This window comes from Protopterus annectens, chromosome 10.part0 (assembly GCF_019279795.1).
Source record: "Protopterus annectens isolate FY-2018-M chromosome 10.part0, PAN1.0, whole genome shotgun sequence".
In the NCBI taxonomy this organism is placed as follows: Eukaryota; Metazoa; Chordata; order Ceratodontiformes; family Protopteridae; genus Protopterus; species Protopterus annectens.
In genome coordinates, this window is record NC_056744.1 from 399,908,227 (window position 1) to 399,922,493 (window position 14,267).

Below are 14,267 nucleotides of genomic sequence, written 5' to 3' on the forward strand. Positions count from 1 at the left end.
ATATATATATATATATAAATATATACACACACACACACACACACACACACACACACACACACACGCATGCACACACACACACACAAACACACACACACACACACACACATACACACACACACACACACACACACACACACACACATATATATATATATATATATATATATATATATATATATATATATATATATATAGACAGAGAGAGAGAGAGAAATGTGCGCTATTTATTTATTTATTTTATTTGACATTTGTTTACTGAGATTGTCCAACTGGACAGCTGGTGTCCGTTTTCAGTGGAGGCCCAGGGAGAAAAGGTCTACAAGTACAGTAGTTACAGTATTTAGAGATAACAGTAACAAGTTACAGAAGAAATGTTAACATTGTATTACAAAGGTGTAACAATGTTACAAGGAGATATTAGAACTCAGGAGATGCAAGGCTAGTAGCTTGGACTGAGCTTAGAATAAGACAACAACAGAAGAACATGAGTATACTATTTACATATTTGCATATTTACAAGCAGCATTCATGAGAACTTAAAGGGAGTAACAATGGTGACCATGTGACAATGGATAGGAGGCTTAAGGAAGTAGTACTGCTGTTGTGTAGTGAGGGTTTAAGGTGGGCCGTTGCAGTTGCATAGTTGGTTTGTGAGAAGGTGTGCTTTCAGTATTTTCTTGAAAGCGCAAGTATTATTTTGTAATCTAATGTCCGGAGGAAGAGTATTCCATGTGTTAGCATCTTCATTAGGGAAGAAGGATTCCCCAGAGTTATTTTTGCATGGTATTTTTTCTGTCAGAGCTTTATTGGTGGAGCGTAATTGTCTATTTGCAGTACAGTAATTTAGTAGTCCAGACAGGGCAGGGTTTTTTTTTCTGGATAGTAATGAATTTTATGTGCTAGGTTGATTTAGTGGAAACATAATAGATTGGGGAGCTCGAGCCAATGCTAAGTAAGTAGGGAATGACAGTGGTGGGAACAAGATTTGGAGCTGGTAGCAAATCTGGCGATTTTGTGGTAACAAGTAGAAAGTTTATTGAGGTCGGTTTTATTTAGATTTGTTAGAACTGGGCATGCATAAATTAAGGTAGCTAAGAGATGGGTTCTGGCTATAGCAATTCTAGATTCAGAAGTAAAGTACTTTTTGCAACGGTATAGGGTCCCTAGTTTTTTGTGGACTTTGGTGATAGTCAGGGATATATATTTGTTAAACTTTAATTGTTGGTCAGTTGTAATCCCTAGAAGTTTGGCCTTTTTGACTAGAGAGATGGGGGTCCTGTTTGCTGAGAATATGGTGAAGGTGGTTTGGTCAGTATTCTTTGTCGGATGGAATAGTATGAGTTGGGTTTTGTTTGGGTTCAGTATCAGTTGTGATTTATTTAAGCAATTTTCTATGCCTGTGAAGGATTCCTGAGCATTTTGTTTGAGCTGCTTGTGATTAGAAGTGGAGCAGATTAGGGTTGTGCCATTAGCGTATGGTATTATTTTGGCTTTTGTAGTAGCTGAGTGAAGTTGGTTTGTAAAGATATTGAAGAGAGGGGGGGCCAAGAGTGGAACCCTGGGGAATGCCTAGTGATACTGGGAGGGATAGGGAATAATGCCATTTAACTGACTGAAGACAGTTATTTAGATAACTTTTAAACCAGAGCAGGGTGGGGTTGTCCATGTTGAGCTCAGAGAGGCGCGTTAAGAGTTTATTGTGGGAAACTGTATTGAATGCTTTGGATAGGTCTAGAAAGATGGTAGAGACTGGTTGGCCTTGATTTCTGTGTGTATTTATGGATTTGTTGAAATTGATTAGGGCAGTGGTGGTGCTATGTGATGGTCGAAAACTTTGTTGGGTTTTGGATAGTAGGTTATTGGTGAGAAGGTGGGTAAGGAGCTGGTGGTGGGCACATCTTTCTAGAATCTTAGATAAGGGTGACAGGATTGCTATAGGATGATAGTTAGAGAGGTTGGTGGAGGGGCCACCTTTGTAGGGGAGAACGATGTAGGAAGTTTCCCACAAAGATGGGGTTTTGGGTTCAATGATGGATCTATTTATCAATAAAGAAATGGGGCATGGCCTTAGATGCAATTTGAAGTTAGTTAGCTGCGAGGTTGTCAGCAGTGATGGTGGTGGGCTTGAGTATGGATAAGAGCTTCTGGATGGTTGGTGTTGGGACTGGTATGAGTGAGAAGGGGATATTTGTTGTTTGGACATTTGGGGATTGTGGGTGTTTGGTGGAATTTGTATTATTAATTAGCTTGAGTATAGAGAAGGTGAAATAGTTGTTGAAATTAGAAGCTATATCACAGTTTGATCCTTCGATATTGGGTGGAGTAGAGGTTTGGCCTGGGTTGGAGGTTATTGTTCACAGCTCCCCAGAATTTTTGAGGGTTAGAACTGTGCTTCTTTTGTAGAGAGAGGTAGTAGTTTTGTTTGTCATTTCTAATTTGTTTTTGTTTTTTTTGCCTTATTGCGAAGTTCAAGGAAGGTTTGTCTAGTTGTGGGGGTTTTGAGATGACGCCAGGTGTTCCAGGCTTTATCGCTTGCTTTTAGTAGTGATCTTGTGGTTTTTTGTAAACAGGGGGCTGGGTTACTATGAATCCTAATTGTTTGAGGTGGGGCTAGGTGGTTTAGCATGTTTAGGAATGTGGAGTTGAAGTATTCAACTACCTGGACTAATGGAATGGTTTTGATGTGGGTCCATTTGCATGCATATAAGGTATCCAAGAATAGGTTAGTTGGGGAAGTTGTTTGGGTGGGTGCGGGTGTATAGAAGAGACCGGGGATTGTTAGTTTTGAGTTTGTGTCAAGTGAAGAAAGTTTGATTGTGGTCACTTACAGAGTTGGCTATTGTACCGCACTGATGAGCAGTACTGGGCTTATTTGTGAGGATCCAGTCTAATATGGATTCTTTTTTTTGAGGTTTTGTCAGTACGGGTGGGTGAGTGTATGAGTTGGGTGAAATTATATAAATTAAGGTGGTTTGTTGGTGAGGGAGAATGGATGGAGTTCCAGTCAATACTGACGTCACCTAGCAGGATATTTTCTTGGGGGAGAGAGTGGGAAGCCCAGTGGAGTATTGACTCTAGGGTGGACAGGTTATTGCCTGGGGGTAGATAAATACCAAGTATGTTTAGATGCTTGTACTGATTAATGAGGAGTTTTGCAAACAGGGTTTCTGCATTGTTGAAATCTGGGGATTCTTTTTGTAGCAGATGGATTTTTAGGTTAGTTTTATAAAGGAGGGCAACACCTGCCACCTCTTTGCCTATTCTGTCAGCTCTAAGAATGTTCTATCCAGGTGGGGTAATGGAATTGTCCATATATATATATATATATATATATATATATATATATATATATATGTATATATATATTTTTTTTTATAAAGTTATGTGTGTTAACTTTTTATGTTAATATGCTTTCTTCATTTATGTGTTATTCACCACTGATTTTACACTGCTATAGCCAGTTCTATCTTTAAATTGTGATTTTACCACAAATTACTTTATTTGCATTTTCTGTGGAGATTTTTTTCATTTCTGAGAAAAGAATCCCTAAATAAATGCTTATTTGTAATATTTCTATTTGATTTATAGGCATATATTTGATTCTTGTCACTGTCTGGACAAGTGCGTTTTACTTGGTACTGTGTCTGTGTGTGCTATTCTTTAGTATGTGTAGGTTGTAGACCAAGGCTTAGCACATTTTAAACTGTTTCTGCTATATTTTATGCAGTTTAGCCCTATTTCCTGTGTGGAGATATTATTTTCTGTTATTGCTGCCCTTAGTCAGCATTTAATAGTGTTATTGTATTATTCTGACTGGTGTTTATTCCCTTGATATGATGCATTCTGATACAGCTGCCCCTCTTCCCACTTCCCATCATATGTAATTGCACGTAAAAAGGAAAGATGCTCAACAAAAGCATAACTCAGCTTATAGTTTGTGAATCTGTTGTTGCCTTGAAGATCATGTCTAAAGTTTTCTGTTACCATTTATTTTTGCTGCAATTATGCTTTCATTGTGTAAAGTGGTCTTTCTGATTATAAAATAAATAGATTTCACTTATTACTTCAGTGGAACAACGCTTATTAAGTGTAGTAAACTTGTATTTGTGTGTACTGTAGGCTGAGCAGCTGTTCAGTTTCTTCCTGATTCTGTCATGTGAATTCTAATTATGTAATTGTTAATATATAAACAGTTTAATAGTTTGTAGTGGGTAGTTTTTTTTCTGTAGTCAGTAGCAGTTGGATTTTAACACATAAATGCAGTGGAGTCAGTCAGTCATTCAAACAATAAGTAAATAAATGCAGTTATTTTCAAGTAAAAGCAAATTGTAACAGAATATGATTCCTTGTAAAATATATAATGCTTTTTATGACCTATGGCAGACAGCTGTCAATGTTATATCTATGTTAGTGTATGCCTATCATTATACACCACAAGAAATCTTATTTCATTCATATTTGCTTTTAACTTGAAAATAATTGCATTTATTTATTTATTTATTGTCTCATTTATTGTACTGCATCTTCATGCTGAAATCTACTATAGACTATAGAAAACACCTACCCACTACAAACTGTCAAACTGTTTGTAGTAACAATTGTTTCATTACAATTTTAGATCATTTGACATGTAATCAGGAAAAAACTGGAATGCTGTTCACCTTGCAGTAAACACAAGAATGAGTTTATTTTTATTAAAAAGCATAGTTCCACTTATGTCACTAATGGAAAAACTATTTATTTTATAAGCAGAAAGCCCATTTTCTATAACAAGGGCATAATTACAGCAAAAAGAAGTGATAACATAAATCTTTGCACATGACTTTTGAGCCAGCCCGCAGACCACTTACCTTCGCCCCACCCTGTCATTCTCTGGTGTGAGCCTGTAGCTCTGTATGGTACGAGAGTCAGAAACATTTTCTGGGACTGTTCCGGTATGTGGTTCAGTTGTGGGAGAATCAAACCCTTTGGGTGCAGGAGAGGTCCAGGGTAAGAGGCCCCTTGCCAGGTATAGTACTGTCTCCCCAGATATTTTACCCAAAAAGAAACAGCAACTTTACCACACTGCAGTCAGGTTATTACCATGTAAAGAGCTGATGTGATCCTTATAGCTCTAGAGATGTCATTGCTCACCTTTTCTCAGTCCTCATTTGGCTAGTTATTGGACATAATGTCCTCTTTGGAATGTATCTGTCCAGACACATGCAACAACTGGAATGCCCACAGAGGTAACATACTAAAAGGATACAAAGCCTAAACAACGTGTCCTACATGGAGTGACTCAAAGCCTTGTCACTGTACGGTATCCTACAGACTGCTACGAGGTGACCTGTATCTGCCATACAAAGCATCCTCTGCCCCATTACTGATGGATTTACTGCACATCAGCAAATCAAATGGCATCAGGAATACTTGGTATAGGGTTCTAAACCTTTTCTGTATCATCAACAAAACAGTTTGGAGGGACAGATATATTTCATAGAGGATAGTTCTGCTGTGGAACAGACTCCCAGTCCACATAAAACAAAAGTCACCCCTGTCCAAATTTGCCCCAGGATTGCCCCTGTACTACTGATGGACAGAGGCAGCTTCCAAATGCTTTATCCCATGCACGGGTCCCCTCAAATTATCTATGGTATGATCCCAGTTATTCTTATTAGGGGTAATATATAATTGTCAACCATGGGATGGGTAAGGCCAATTTATAACCAAATAGGCTAGATTATTTTGAGCACAAAAAGGGAATTAGGCTAGCTTAGTACTTACCTATGAACCTATATGGGTTCCTTAGTTAAGAGTGTTTTACAGTCAGCTAATCTTGGAGACTATGCTCGTATTCTGAATGACTATCGGGCTACCTTCTCTAAAGATCAGTCTATGGCTGCAGATTTTGATAGGGACTCTGATGCATACATTAGTGAACACTCTGAGTCTGCCTAATCTGATTTTTCAGAAGGCAAACAGGTTCAAAAACCCAAGCAATTTTTTACCTTTCCACAGCTGGTAACTAGGTTTAGGGATGTATTTGACTGGAAACAATCTGGAGCTGCACCAGAGGTTGGCAGAGTTTATCATCTTATTGAGGATGAGATTCCAAATGCTGTTGGCTGTTACTCCTCTGTTACTGGCCTTAGAAGATGTTTATAAAAATGTAGGTAAAACCCCTTTGGCTAGTAAACTAGTACCTAAAAAGGCTATAAGGAAGTCTATTTTGCACTGTGCTTACAGTTTGAACAGAAATTTTATATGAGTGAGATTGTTTCTAGTGTGACTCAGGTTTCATAACATGCTTTGGGAAGTGTCTTGGAAGGTGCAGACTACACTCGCTAGTCCAAACACATCTATTCTTTCTGGTACTACTTCACATGTTGCAAGCAGGGGTCATAGAAGTTCTTGAACCACAAATAGGAAAAGGATTTTACTCAAAGAATCTGTATGGCTCCAAAAACAAATTATCATGGAGACCAGTGTTAGAGTTTTCATACCTAAATACTTTTCTGAAAGTACCCAAATTCAAAACACTCACCCTACCCCCTTCTTTTGGACCACTGTTCCAAGACGACTCAAGATCTGAAAGATGGTTATCGTTGCATTCCAGTTGCTTTCAGCTTAAGAAAATACTCTGAGATTTGCTATGTTTGGCTCGATTATCATTTTTCTGCATTACCGTTTGTGATATCTACTACACCTCGTGTATTCACAAAGTGCCTGGCTGCAGTGGTTACTTCCTTGAGGATGCAGGAAATCCACTTTTTTCCCCTAGTTAGACAACTTACTTCTTCGTGCAGAGTCTGTTTCCAAGTGTTTAGAATCATGTGTTTAGAATCATTAGACAAGGTCTCAGCCATTTTAGTTCTTCTGAGTTTCAAGCAGAACCTACAAAAGTCTTGCCTCACATCCTCTAAAAGTTGTCTTCTTGGTTTAGAATTACCTGATTTGAAGTTATATTTCAGAGCTACATAGTTATAGCTCTTATATATAACACAAGCAAAAAGTGACAATTCATAGTGGAAAGGAATGATGATGAAGCAAGTGGAAAATTCAGGGAAAAAAAGGAAAGAGTGGGATTTTGCATGTAGATCTTTAAGGAGAATAACAGCAGTCATACAGAGTATTATATTTATAAAGTAGCATAAAGTATTCTAAGAACAAAGCCAGCACAGGACTCAAGAAAGGAAATTGTGCCGATAGGGATGACTGCAATTAGGGGTATAGAGAATAGGCAAAAGGGGGCTGGAATTTACTGGAGGAAACTGGCAAATGAACCAAGGCATTGGGAACAAATAACTAGAGAGGGAAAGGTAATAGAATGGGAGGAGACCAAGAAGACATTTGGACTGCAGGCTAGAAACTGCCTTCCTTGCCAACAATTGATGCCAAGAGTATAGACAAAGAAAGGGATAGGGGAATCATAAGTGAAAGACTTGCAATGTTAGAGTTTTTAGTTGAATAAGGAACAAAAGCTGCTGTTAGAAAAGGGATATTTAGCAGGGAATATAAAATATTGCACAGTAGTTATAGGAATGAAGAATAGGAGGTTAGAAAGGATTAGGAAGAGAGATTAAATAAGCAATTCACAAAGAAACATTGGGAGGACATATGTGTGGCTCTGAAATATCCAACAAAGTCTTGATGATTTAGGATTTTTGCTTGGAATGTTTGCATAGGTATTTTCATACCTCAAGCAGAAGCCAAAGAATTTTTCTTCGGGTAGATGGCAAATCTTGGAGGTATGATGTGAAAGAAAGAGGTAACGGTAACAGGGAACATGTTTTGGAGTGTAATGAGTTGGTGGACTTTAAGAAAGTGCTACAGAATACTCTTGTCAGTAATACTGGTTCAACAAATGCGTATAACTAAGGAAATTATTTATTTATTTTTTTTAGTTGAGATAGAGGATCTGAATTGCCTGGACATAGTAAGACTTTGTAATGTTTAATTCTGGTGGTTACCAAAAAGTTACTAGAAAATGGAAATTGAAGTCTAAATCAACCATATTTGAAGGGTCTATATTAAATAAATGAACACTTAAAATGTCGAGTATGACATGCTCGACACAATTTAAGCGAACGTTTATTTAATCGAGAGCTCAAATAATCTAAATTAGGAGTTTCGAATGGTTATGTTTGACCTACATGAAAAATGCTACGTCTGGCATAAGTTCGTAAAAGATACACAATAAATATTAAACCTGTACCCGTGTAGTTACGTAAATTGAAATTAAAGTTAGAGGTTACGTTTATAACTGAAAGTACATGTTCCACTAAGCATACAAGTTAAATATATTTAATTGCAGTCCATTACGTACATACTGCATAGTCAGTATAAAATGAAGTACACCGAATCACTTAACATGGTGCTTTAGAATAGCGTTACATTATGGCTAACAGAAACTGTTTCTCACCAGGTGTTGTAGGAGACTATTACGAGTGTGTCAAGTCTCAGAAAGGGAAAGATATGCTCAATATAGATGGGTATTTGTATAGCCTAGAAAAGGTATTGAAAGATCGGAAGTACTGGTGTTGTAAAGGTAAACTAAAGGAATACTGTCAAGGCCGTGCAGTGACTAAGAAAGAAATGTATGGAGAACTATTATTAAAATGTACAGGGCATCACCATGCCTCTGATGCTTGTGACATTGAAAAATACATTGCCTGTGATAAATTGAAGGAAACCGCTCGTACATGTAGGGATATCCCTGCTGTAGTTGTAGATGTTGTTTGTGCATCTACATCTACAGCGTATACAGCTGCCCTTCCAACAAGGCGATCAATGTTACAGCAGGTAAACAGGGTCCATCGTTCTGCAGTAAGAAGTTATGTTCCTGCCTGCACTAGTTTAGAAATTGTAAACCCAAGTGAATGTACCCTAAAAGGAGGTTACTTTGTCCAGAAAAGAATGACTGATATTGCAAACAAGATACATGTTTTGGTATTTTCCACTGTTGAAAACCTTAGGGATTTAAGTAAATCTCCTATGTGGCTGATGGATGGTGTGTTTTTAACAAAAGGTCGGTTGTGTAGACAACTATATAGCATTCATGGACTTCTTACAGTTGGCGGAAATACGAAGTGTGTCCAATTAGTGTTCTGCTTAATGTCAAAGAAATCATATAAATGCTATAACTTTACGTGGGACTGTCTCACTTGATTTGTTGACAAAGGCTAATCTGTATGTTTCAGTTAAATTTATTTTAACTGATTTTGAGATGGCAGCACTTCGCAGTGTAAAACACAATTTCCCAGGTGTATATTCAAAGGGTTGTCTTTTCCATTTTAGTCAGGCTGTGTGGAGAAAGTTACAAAGCTTAGCAAGGTTGTATGGAAGGTCTGTCATCTTTCAGATAAGTGTGAAAAAGCTGATCGCTTTGTCATTTTTAGAAGTTGATGAAATTGTTACAGCGTTTCTACAGCTAAGTGAATCGTTTCCTAGTGAGGGTAAAGAGTTACTTTCCTATTTCTCAGATACATGTGTTCTGGGTCATGTAAGAAGCAGAACACTACATTATCTTGTATTTCCAGATTCCCTCCTATGTTCAGTATTGGGTTCTGGAATGTGTCTGCACTGAATACACTTTGTTTGCCTCGTACGCAAAATCAGGTTGAGGGATGGCACAGACGTATCCGCTGTTTACTTGGACGGCAGATTTGTGATATCCCATCTGTGCTGTCCATGTTTGTTAGAGAGCAGAATAAGGTAAATGAGACTAGACTCCATTTACATTCTGCATGTCCTCCGTCCCTTAAAAAAAGAACAGTGCTAAAATGTGACAGATTGCAACAGGTACTACAACATAAAGATGAGTATAGTACTCAGGATTTTCTTCGGGTTGTTGCAGTTCTTTTGAAAATGTAATGTTTATTCTAATGTTCATCATCGAGCACACTTGGGGATGATTTAATGCTTTATTTCTGTCTAATGTATATTTAGTTTGCTTGTACACTAGGTGTTTCACGTTTAGGGTGTGTATAGTAGTAGTATAGCTTGTTAGATAGTAAATACAGTTTTAATTTGGGGAGTCAGTTTAAACGTTTATTTTTGTTTACTACGTTCTAGTCTCTTACGTCACTTGGGGGAAGGTATTGGCCAAACAAAACTTTTCGATGTTATGATTTTCGTTTATCTTGTCTTTCAGTTAAATAAACGTTCGCTTAAATTGTGTTGAGCATGTCATACTCTACATTTTAAGCATTCGTTTATTTAATATAGACGTCTCTTACTATCCTAGGTCAGTAGTTATGGACTTTCAGCCCTCAATTCTGACTCCAGTAGCAGACGGAATAATATTTCACAATTTCCCCTAAGAGCACAACAGAAACATGCTGTATAACCTGGGATTGGACTGTATACTTCTGTCCACATTTAATGTAACTCCTTATTAATCACTTTAGACAATGTGTCCCAGTTTAAGGTCTCTGATACACTCACACTTAAATAAATTAAATCTCATACATCCAAACACTTCTGGGAAAGCCTGACACAGATTTCCAGCTGTGTTCCTTCCCCAAAAATACAGTAGCATGCTGCCACCAATCAAATAGTCTCCATTCCCTTTTAAATGGGTGTCCAATTATGAAACTAGATATTAAAACAAGTAATAGCAAATGACCAAAAGCAGCCTGGATTTCAGAGTGTCCCAGGAAGTTATCAAAGCAGGTATAAGCACTCTCAAATCACTAACAAAACAGTGATTGACCAGCTACTATGTACATTAATAAAAATGTTTAGTAATGAGCAAAATTATTAAAAATATAAAACAGTAATTTCCAATAAACAAACAGAACTCAATCACCAGGAAAATGAAATCAATACTGAAGGATAGAAATCCAAATTTAGAAAAACTGTACTGATTAGTTATAATTTTCCTATCTGATTAAAGAGCACTGTCCCTGATCTAAACTAAATTATTACAGCAGAGAAAAGTCAGGCTTGCAGTTTTTGGTGAGTTCTTGTGGCTATCCACTGCACAGTACAACTGTGAACAACTGAGAACTGAGACTGGCAACTATAACTGGCTGTTAACTGATAACAACTGTCTTCAGCAGGCTCTTTTATAGACTAACCTAACTGTCACAACTGTTTCAGTTCTAATTTTCATTTCACATTTTTGAAAATCAACCAACAGCTATTTACTAAAGTTACTTCTTGTCTTTCAGCCTCTGACAGCAAGACATAGCAACTGTCAACATTCCGTTGACATTATCTGCAGATCAGCTGATTGTGAGACAGTCAGCAGTTAGAATCTTCACAAATATGCTCAGTTAGAAATGTAAAGGAACACTGTTCAAGTATTTAAAACATTCTGTACAAACAGATTATAAATCAGTTATGAATCAACATGTAAGAACTTATTTGCAATATTATAGCTAGTCATGCTGGAATATAATACACAGGTTAATCTGAAATTATTTACAAAAATGTCAGCCAAACATGCTAGCACAAATGACAATGTCTTAATTTCTTCACACAACCTGCGAAAAATTTTGTTCAAGATATCACTGCAGTCATATGTGGAGGACAGATGCATTCTCATTCCTTAGACAGGAATATTCCCCTATGCATTTTCACATTTTCAATTGATACCCAGGGTACTGCTGACGATTAAGAAAGAAGTACCAAGTCATTATGGTGACCTGCTTTTGACCCAGGCGAAGTTGTTTCTCCCCTTTAATGAAATTAACCAAGGGTAATTACCTCAAGCTTTCTCAAACTCTGGATCTGCTCACATAGTGTCAGGGGTGACTGATACTCCCCATCTTAAAGGAATTACAACTGACAGCCTGGATTATTCTATCTTGATACCTTTTAAGCACTTATTCCATGAGGGTGTTCATCAGGTATTGAAGGAGGCAAGAAGACCTGCTACTAGAAAGTCTTATGTTTACAAGTGGAAGAGGTTTCCTAGGTGGTACATAACTGATAACAGAAGTTCTGGTATGATGTCTACCCCTCTGGCTTGGAAATATTTGTATGAGCTTATCTTATGCATTTGTCAAGGTGAGTCTTGCAACCATCTTAGCTTGTCTGCCCATGAAACCCCCCCCCCTCTTAGGCTCATAGGTATGCTCTAGGCTAACAACCACCATGGCCTTTATAAGACTAGCTGCGCAACCCAACTCAGCTGTGTCCCTATGCATCACAAGAATTTATTAGGAGTGGGTACATGAGCTAGAAAGTTTCAAAAGGTTATGTGGAGGTATATCAGTTTGGGCGTATTTACTGTCTGCCTCATGTCTATCAGAGACATGGGGACTAGATCCAGGGTGAGTATCTGATTTCCCATTCATTGATCAAGTTACTCTTAAATAGGGTTAGGGACGTACTGTGCTTTACATGGATGGGGAGCCTGCTCCAGAGCTTGGGATCTTCTGAGATACATATCTGTCTCATCAATATTTCCTATTTATCTTGCAGGAAAATTTTAAATCCTTAGATCTAGTGGTTCTGATGCTATTCATTTTGTGGATGTGCAAAAGGTCCATCAGAGCTGGATGCCTTGTATGTCAGAAGTAGATCGCCTCTCAGTAACCTGTACGAGGCTGTATAGAGATAGGACTGTAAGGCAACTGGTATAGGACAATGTCTTTATACCCTAGATTCTCCTGGTAAGGAACCTTTCTGTGTGTTCCAACTGTTACATATGTCTGGTGTCAGATACCTGTTGGAATACCCACAAAAGCTCTTTTTGTGGTCAAACAGGTCATGAATGGAATGTTGCACTTGAGATCCCCTTGAAAGTAAATTTCTCTTCTTTGGGATGTTAACTTTGTTCTTGAACAGTTGACATTATCTCCTTTTCAAATGACCTTTCAGTCTGATTTAACGTTCATCACTTGAAAAACTATTTTGGTTATTGCCCTGACATCTGCAAGGTGAGTATTTCAGCTGCAGACTCTCATGGTGGACCAACCTTATATGATTTTCCAGAAGGGCAAACTTGTTTTACATACTAATCTAGCTTTCATGAATTTACCCTGAATCAAGCCATCAGTCTGCCAGTTTTCTGTCCAGAACCTAAAACTAGGGGGAAAAGATTCTGCATACCTTGGATATGCACAGGCAACTCAGGTACTACCTTGACAGAACTAAGTCCTTCAGGAAAGCTGAACAGCTGTTTATTTCCTATTCTGGGCCTAAGAAGGGTCAACCTGTTTCTAAGCAAATTATTTGCTCATTAGTTGTCTGTTTCTATTGTTTTTTTTTTTTTTTTACTTCCATTATGAATCTATTCCAGGCAAGGTTAAGACACATTCCACAAGATCCTTATCCCCTTCAGTAGCATATTGGAAAGGAGTGAACTCTAGAAGCATTCTACAGCCAGCAAACTGGTCCTCTGTTCATACCTTTGCAGATCACTACCAAATGGATTCTTTCTCAAGTTCCAGAGCAGGCTTTACGAGGACCATTACCCAGGGGCTTCTGGATCCTTATCTTTGCTCCTCCCGGGTAGGATAAGCTTTGGGAATCTATCTAAAATGCCTCTGAGACAGTATAAATGGTGAACATAGTGCAGTTGTAAAAGTCCTACTTACATGTAACAGTAGATGTTCGAATTTCATGCTGCCTCAGTGGCAACACCCACCCACCATCCCCCTTATTTTATATATATTGTATTGGACTACATTAGCAAACAGATTGGAGGGGAGGGATCAACAAATCTGCTGTATGCAGATGATGTGGCAATGCAGGCAGACTCTGAGCTAAAACTTCGGCAAAGGACAGGAGAATGGAATGCAAATCTGAAGGCACGTGATGAAACTAAGCACAGATAAGATGGTGGTAATGGCAGCAAATTGGGGAAATCAGAAGAAGCTGAGAATAGAGATAGAAGGGAAGATAGTGGAACAGGTTAACAAGTCAAGTATCTGGGGGGGTAGTTGAGAAGAAGGGTATTCTGAATGAAGAGGTCAACACTAGAATCAGAGGGGCTGCAGCTAACTGGCATAGAGCATCAGGTGTAGTCTATGACTGAAGAATGCCAAAGAAGCAGAAAAGTAAGGTGTACAAGACAGTGGTGCGACCAGTACTACTGTATGGTACAGAAACCTGGGCAGTAAAGGCAGAACAGTTGAAGAAGCTAGAAGTGATGGAAATGAAGTGCCTGAGAAAGGTCGTAGGATGCACACTGTTGGACAGGCAAAGAAATAAGGACATAAGAGCAGAAGCCAAAGTAGCTCCAATTGCAGAAAAGATCAAAGAGAACAGATTACAATGGTTTGAGCACATGTGTAGAAAAGCAGAATACAGTCTGGTGAGGAAGATTT

The 14,267-nt window shown here is 38.2% G+C and overlaps 1 protein-coding gene across 1 annotated transcript in view; it reads left to right on the plus strand.

The window, feature by feature from the left end:
• Window positions 1-14,267, plus strand: part of HMCN1 (hemicentin 1) — a 5,606,893-nt gene that overhangs the window by 1,478,451 nt on the left and 4,114,175 nt on the right. The gene's annotated exons all lie outside the window — the stretch shown is intronic.